Source organism: Pseudophryne corroboree, chromosome 3 (genome assembly GCF_028390025.1).
Source record: "Pseudophryne corroboree isolate aPseCor3 chromosome 3, aPseCor3.hap2, whole genome shotgun sequence".
In the NCBI taxonomy this organism is placed as follows: domain Eukaryota; kingdom Metazoa; phylum Chordata; class Amphibia; order Anura; family Myobatrachidae; genus Pseudophryne; species Pseudophryne corroboree.
Genome location: NC_086446.1, coordinates 499,030,333 through 499,037,805, shown reverse-complemented (window position 1 = coordinate 499,037,805; position 7,473 = coordinate 499,030,333).

Sequence of the window (7,473 nt, the reverse complement as noted above, 5' to 3'; positions counted from 1 at the left end):
AAAAGGAGATTTATGGTAAGACTTACAATTGTTACATTTCTTTCTGCGAGGTACACTGGATTCCACAGGGAATAACATCGGAGTGTAGAGGCACCAACAGGCTAAAGCTTTGACTGTTCCCAGGATGCACTGCACCGCCTCCTCTATATCCCCTCTCCAGGCACTGGAGCTCAGTTTTGTTAACCAGTCCAATGCAGTAGCAGGTAAAAGAGACAATAGTAGTTAGTAGCCACAGATAACCACATTCTCATGACAGGAGAAGGTACCAGTGGCCAATGCCATACAAACCCAAAGAAGCTAAGTGCGTCAGGGTGGGCTCCCTGTGGAATCCAGTGTACCTCGCAAAAAGAGATTTAACAATGGTAAGTCTTACCATAAATCTCATTTTCTGCAGCAGGGTACACTGGTATTCCACAGGGAATAACATCGGGATGTCCTAAAGCAGTTCCTCATGGGAGGGCATGCACTGTAGCGGGCACAAGAACCTGGCGTCCAAAGGAAGCATCCTGGGAGGTGGAAGTATCAAAGGCATAGAACCTCATGAACGTGTTCATTGAGGACCATGTAGCCGCCTTGCACAATTGTTCTAGGGACGCACCACGGTGGGCCGCCCAAGAAGGTCCAACAGACCGAGTAGAATGGGCCTTGATAGTAGCAGGAGCTGGAAGTCCAGCCTGTGCATAAGCTTGTGCAATCACCAGTCTAATCCATCTGGCCAAGGTCTGCTTATTCGCAGGCCAGCCACGTTTGTGAAAACCAAATAGGACAAAGAGAGAATCAGATCTTCTAAGAGAGGCCGTTTTCTTCACATATATACGGAGAGCCCGTACCACATCCAAAGACCGGTCTTTGGAGGACAAACCAGGAGAGATAAAGGCCGGAACCACAATCTCTTGGTTAAGGTGGAAAGACGACACCACCTTAGGTAGATAACTAGGGCGAGTTCTAAGAACCGCACTGCCACTGTGATAAATCAGAAAGTTGTGACCGACAGGATAAGGCACCCAAGTCCGAAACCCTTCTAGCAGAGGCAATAGCCAGCAAAAACAAGACCTTAAGTGTAAGCCATTTAAGGTCCACAGACTCAAGGGGGTCAAACGGAGACTCTTGTAGAGCATCCAGAACCACAGACAAATCCCAAGGAGCCACAGGAGGGACATAGGGAGGTTGAATCCTTAAAACACCCTGAGTGAAAGTATGAACGTCAGGCAAAGACGCAATTTTTCTCTGAAACCATACCAACAAGGCTGAAATATGAACCTTGAGGGAGGCCAGACTTAGACCTAAGTCCAGACCTTGTTGCAGAAAAGCCAAAAGTTTGGCAGTACTGAACTTGTATGCATCATAATTCTTAGCCGCACACCAGGTGAAGTAAGAATTCCAGACCCTATAATAAATCCGAACCGAAGCAGGTTTATGGGCATTCAACATCGTTTGAATGACCGCCTCAGAAAATCCTTTGGCCTTCAGAACTGAAGCTTCAAAGCCATGCCGTCAAAGCCAGTCGGGCCAGATCCTGGTAGACACAAGGGCCCTGAACGAGGAGGTCTGGGCGTTGCAGAAGCAGACGAGGACGCTCTATCGAGAGACCCTGTAGGTCTGAGAACCAATGCCGTCTGGGCCAAGCTGGAGCGATTAGAAGCAGCATTCCTCCTTCTTGCTTGAACTTCCTTATTACCCTGGGCAGGAGTGACACCGGAGGGAGCACGTACTGCAGCTGAAAGTTCCTTGGAATTGCCAGTGTGTCCACGAACGCTGCTTGAGGATCCCTTGTCCTTGCTCCGAAGACCGGAACCTTGTGATTGTGTCGAGACGCCACCAGGTCTACATCTGGTAGGCCCCACTTGTCCACTAGGAGTTGAAAGACTTCCAGATGAAAACACCACTCTCCGGCGTGTATGTCCTGACAACTGAGGAAGTCCGCTTCCCAGTTGAGGACCCCTGGAATGAACACTGCCGATATTGCTGGTAGATGACGTTCCGCCCATAGAAGAATCTTTGACACTTCCATCATTGCCATGCGGCTTCTAGTGCGGCCTTGATGATTTATATACGCCACCGTGGTGGCGTTGTCCGACTGTACTTGAACAGGACTGTTATTTACCAGAGGCAGAGCCAGTTTCAAAGCATTGAACACTGCCCGCAACTCCAGAATGTTTATCGGGAGGAGAGACTCCTCCCTGGTCCACCGACCCTGAAGAGAGTGTTGCTCCAACAGCACAGCCCCAACCCTGCAGACTGGAATCCGTCGTTAGAAGGACCCAGTTGGAGATCCAGAAGGGACAACCTCTGCTCAATCGTTGGTCCTGGAGCCACCAGGTCAGAGACAGACGAAATTCCGGAGTCAAGGAGATCATGTGAGACCTGATCCGGTGAGGCAGGCCGTCCCACTTGGAAAGGATTAACCGCTGCAGAGGGCGAGAATGAAATTGAGTGTACTCCACCATTTCGAAAGCCAACACCATGAGGCCTAGTACTTGCATCGCCGAGTGCATCGACACTCGAGTGCGAGAGAGGAAACATCTTATCCTGTCCTGAAGTTTCAGGACCTTCTCCGAAGACAAGAACAGCCTTTGGTTGTGTGTGTCTAATAACGCCTCCAGGTGCACCATGCTCTGAGCAGGGACCAGCGAGGACTTCTTCCAGTTGATATGCCACCCATGGGCTTGTAGGAATTGGACCGTCAGTTCCAGATGACAGAGGAGAACCTCTGGTGAGTTCGCTAGGATCAACAAGTCATCCAGGTACGGCAGGATCCTGATACCCTGACGGCGGAGAAGACCCGTCATGACCACCATGACCTTGGTGAAGATCCGCGGAGCCCTGTCAGTCCAAAAGGCAAGGCTTGGAATTGATAATGTAGGTTGCCAATAGCAAACCGCAGATATTGCTGATGCGGCATGGTAATAGGTATATGTAGGTAAGCATCCTGTATGTCCAGGGATACCATATAGTCCTTGGGCTCCAAAGCCAGAACAATAGAGCGAAGAGTTTCCATACGGAATTTGGATACCTTCACAAACTTGTTCAAAGACTTGAGGTTGAGAATGGGCCGGGAGGATCCATTCAGTTTCGGAACTAGGAACAACGTTGAATAGTACCCCCTGTCTGTCTGAGACAGAGGCACCGGCACTATCACTCCTGTATCCAGTAGGGATTATACCACCAATTGTAGAGTTTTTGCATTCAACGGATCCAAAGGGATATTTGTCGAGCAAAACTGGCGAGGAGACGTTTCTTGAAAGAGATGGTGTATCCGTGAGTGACGACTTCCCTCACCCAGGCGTTTGAAGTGGTCTGTAACCATACCTGGGTGAACCGCAGAAATCGGCCTCCCACCCTGGGGTCCCCGTCATGCAGCAAGCTTGTCTGATTTGGAAGCAGGCTGACGGGCAGCCCAGGAACGTTTAGGTTTGGGATTAGTGGGTTTGGAAGTGCAAGCCTGTTTCGGGTACGCCTGACCCTTTGCTTTACTTGGAGGTCGAAAGGAACGAAAGGTGGTACTCTTAGCCTTCGGAGCTGAAGGATTAGTACTTGGCAGACATGCAGTTTTAGCAGACGCTAAGTCAGCAACAATCTTGTTCAGATCTTCCCCAAAAAGGATGTTTCCCTTAAAAGGGATCACCTCCAAGGTCTTTTTAGAGTCCTGATCCACAGACCAGGACCACAACCATAGAATTCGGCGAGCCAGAATGGAGGTAGTAGACTCTTTGGCCGCCAGCACACCGGCATCAGAAGCCACCTCCTGAATGTAATGAGAGGCTGTGGTAATATGTGAAAGACACTGTCTGGCATTATAAGAAAAATTCAGAGGTAGCTCCGCCTCAACTTCTTGAACCCAGGCTTTAATAGCTTTTGCAGCCCAAGAAGCCGCTATAGTAGGTCTATGTACAGCACCCGCAAGAGTGTAAATAGACTTCAAACAACTCTCAACGCATTTATCCGTCAGTGCCTTCAGAGAGGTGACGGTAGTGACAGGCAGAGTAGAAGACACCACAAGACGTGCGACATGTGAGTCCACCGGCGGTGGTGTTTCCCAATTTCTACTTAACTCTGCAGCGAGGGGATAACGAGCTAACATCTTTTTCGACAGGGAGAATTTCTTTCCTGGAGACTTCCAGGATTCCTGATGTATGTCAAGTAAATGGTCAGAATGTGGCAAAACTAATTTAGTAACCTTCTGATGTTTGAACTTATCAGGTTTCTTAGACGTATCTGGAGGGTCAGTTTCATCATCAATTTGAAGAATCAGTTTGATAGCCTCCAAGAGGTCAGGAACATCAACTTGTGTTGTAGATTCCCCATCAGAAGCATCTGCATCAGTGTCTTATGGATCAGAATATATCCTATCTTTATCGGATGAAGTATCCGAAACATGAGTGGATTGTGAGGAAGAAATGGCCCATTTAGATGACTCTTTGGTCCTAGGAGGGCGAGGGTCAGGCTTTTGTTTAACCAAAGACTGATTTAACTACTGTAACTGCGTCAACAGAGTATCCGCCCATGGTGGATTTGCAACAGGGACAATATATGATTGTAAAGGCACAGGAGGTCCCACAGGGGGCGCAAGTCCGTTACCAGCGTAGTCAGAAAATTAGAAAAAGCAGCCCAAGGTGGGTCTTGGTGTGTCACCGGTGCTGCAGGCTGACTGAGGGGTACAGAATCCCCAGTACCTGGACCCTCAGCTGGAATATTTTCCTCAGATAATTCCGCGGCATCAGCACTGCATGACGCAGGATCGGCCATGAATCTTCCGCCCTGAGACACAGAAATTAATGGAAAATGTAGCCCTAGGGCGTAACAGTACAATATAGCCAGACACAGTACCTGATGGAGTGTGATTGCACTGTGGAGTGTGATTGCAAATGCAGATCACAAACAGAGGATTTAGGTGGTATATGGTGACTGAAATACACAGAGAAAAATACCAAACAGTATATCCTGTGAAAACTATATATGAGACCCTGATGCACTTAGCCCCCGTCAGGGTACAGAATAGGAACCACACAGCAGCTATAGGCACACACAGTCACATGTACAATGCAGGAATTATTACACACAACAATAAAACTGCACTGGACTAGCAATACTACGTAAAGCTATGTATGCATACAGATATAACAATGCACAGTAAACACTGGATGTTTATCACAGAATACTTGTACTAAATATTCCTGTAGGTATGCACTTGTTCTTAACTAACACTGTCTAATTGACATGTAGAATACTTAAGTGTCCTGTAAATGCACAGCGCTGATGAGGCAGGCGGCTTTACAGAGGAGCCCAGCAGTCCCAGGATCAGCGCAGCTCTGTGTAATGGGGCCCAAACGCTGACAGGGAGTGAGGGAGAGAGAGAGAGATGCAGCTCCAGGGCAGGAACATCTGCTGTAGATGGCACCTGGGGCTGGGGGACGATCTGCAGGTCAGCGCCCTTTCCACTATGCCTATGGAAAGCGGATTTTAGTAAATCCGACCTGTGCTCCTTGCCCTGGTGGATATAGTGGGGTCGCTGGACGGCCACAGTGTCCACACCAGAGGCGCGGTCCATCTCCGGAGACCATGTCCTGGATCGCGATTTCGGTAGGTCCCGCCTGGGGGACCCTCTTACCTTCACCCTTAACGTGCGGCCATGCGATCCCGGAGAGCAGCGGCTGTGGATGTGTGCCTGATGAGACTAGAGCCATGTTGCGGGAGTATACAGCGCCGCTGGGGGAGGTGAGGGAGCCGCAGCACGATATGTCAGAATGACATACTGTATAGCAGCTAGTGCCTGTGCTGCGGCCCTTGAAGTCTTTCTTCAGAAAAGCTCTTTTCAGGGCTGCCTAACGCAGCCCTCCCTGTTAACTGCCTGCACTGCAGGCACCAACTTAAAAACTAGAGATGTGTAACTCACCCTTGAGCCGCTCTTTTGAGCCGGCTCTACGGAGTGAGCCGGGTGAGCCGTTTCAAGTGAGTGTCGGTTCACTTCACCAGTTCACCTGCTATCAGCTGAGCTCCCTCTGTCTGTGTCTGTGAAGATCAATGCATTCATCATGTGATGACTCATGAGAAGAACGGACTCGCTCGCGCTCCCGGCTCCAGGCAGGAAGTGGAACAGAGCCGGCTCACAGTGAGCTGCGGTTCTTCACTGAGTCAGTGACGTGTATCATTATACAGTACACTGACTCAGTGAAGAGCCGCAGCTCACTGCGCCGGCTCTGTTCCACTTCCTGCCTGGAGCCGGGAGCTAGTCCGTTCTTCTCATGAGTCATGACTCATGAATGCAATGATCTCATCTTCTCATTACAGTAACACATAGATTATAGAGCAGACACAGGTGAACAGACGTGGAGTCTGTTATTTATTGCTTGAGTCAGGTGACAGGTGTGTAATTATATAAATAATATATGTACAGTATGTGTGCTTTCCTTTTTTTTTTAAAGACTTAAAATCTTTATTTTCCTCCCCTGGAGAAGAGGGGCAGGGGTGGTAAAGTGGGTGCTGCTGCATTTGTGAGGCGACAGTGCTTCTGCTCAGTCAGACCTCCAACAGCCTGGCTTCCCTTTGAAGTTCTCCGCCCTACGACTTGAAGTGAGATCAATTACAGAAAAACAACAGGGACAAATAAATGGTACTTTACGTGAAGGCACTTTCCCACGATCAGGGCAGTCAGCTCAGCAGCAGCAACACACCAGAGCAATGTAATTAGTGAGCCGTGAGCCATGAGCCGTTCAAAAGAACCGGCTCTTTTCCGTGAGCTGAACCATTCAGAGCCGCTCACTGAAAAGAGCTGAGTTGCCCATCTCTATTAAAAATTGAGCTCCAGTGCCTGGAGGCGGGGAAATAGAGGAGGCGGTGCAGTGCATCCTGGGAACAGTCAAAGCTTTAGCCTGTTGGTACCTCGGATCAAAATCCAACTCTACACCTCGATGTTATCCCTGTGGAATACCAGTGTACCCCGCTGCAGAAATATTATATTGATATACTGTAAGTCTGTGCATTCATCCCAATTGTGCACAGAGATGCAGCACAGAATTACATGCACGGTCTGAGATTCTAAGTGGGACTTACTGAGAGGTAACAAGGAGGTGGCAAAGCGGATACGATCTGTTGCGGAAGTGTTACTGAAAGCTGGTACGTTCAAAGACACACAACTGGTCAGACAGAAGGGGATGTCAGGAGACCGCCGGTCACAATACCGGCACCTACATCCCGCACCCTCGCAATTCGTACTGTTGGCATGCTGACTATTCCCACTCGTGGGTGTCCACGATACTCGCCACCAAGCCTGCACCGTGGCGAGCGCAACGTGCCAAGGGGCTTCATTGCACTCTCCCCCCCGCCAGGCATATCAATGCCGGGATCCTGCGGTCTGTATGGTGACTGGCGATACCAACCCGACAGAAGGCCATGCTTGGATGGAGAAAATGCACCTGTCATACAGCTGGTGCAAGTTTCAATGCTGTGCTAATGTGTGTCTAAATACGCATAGTG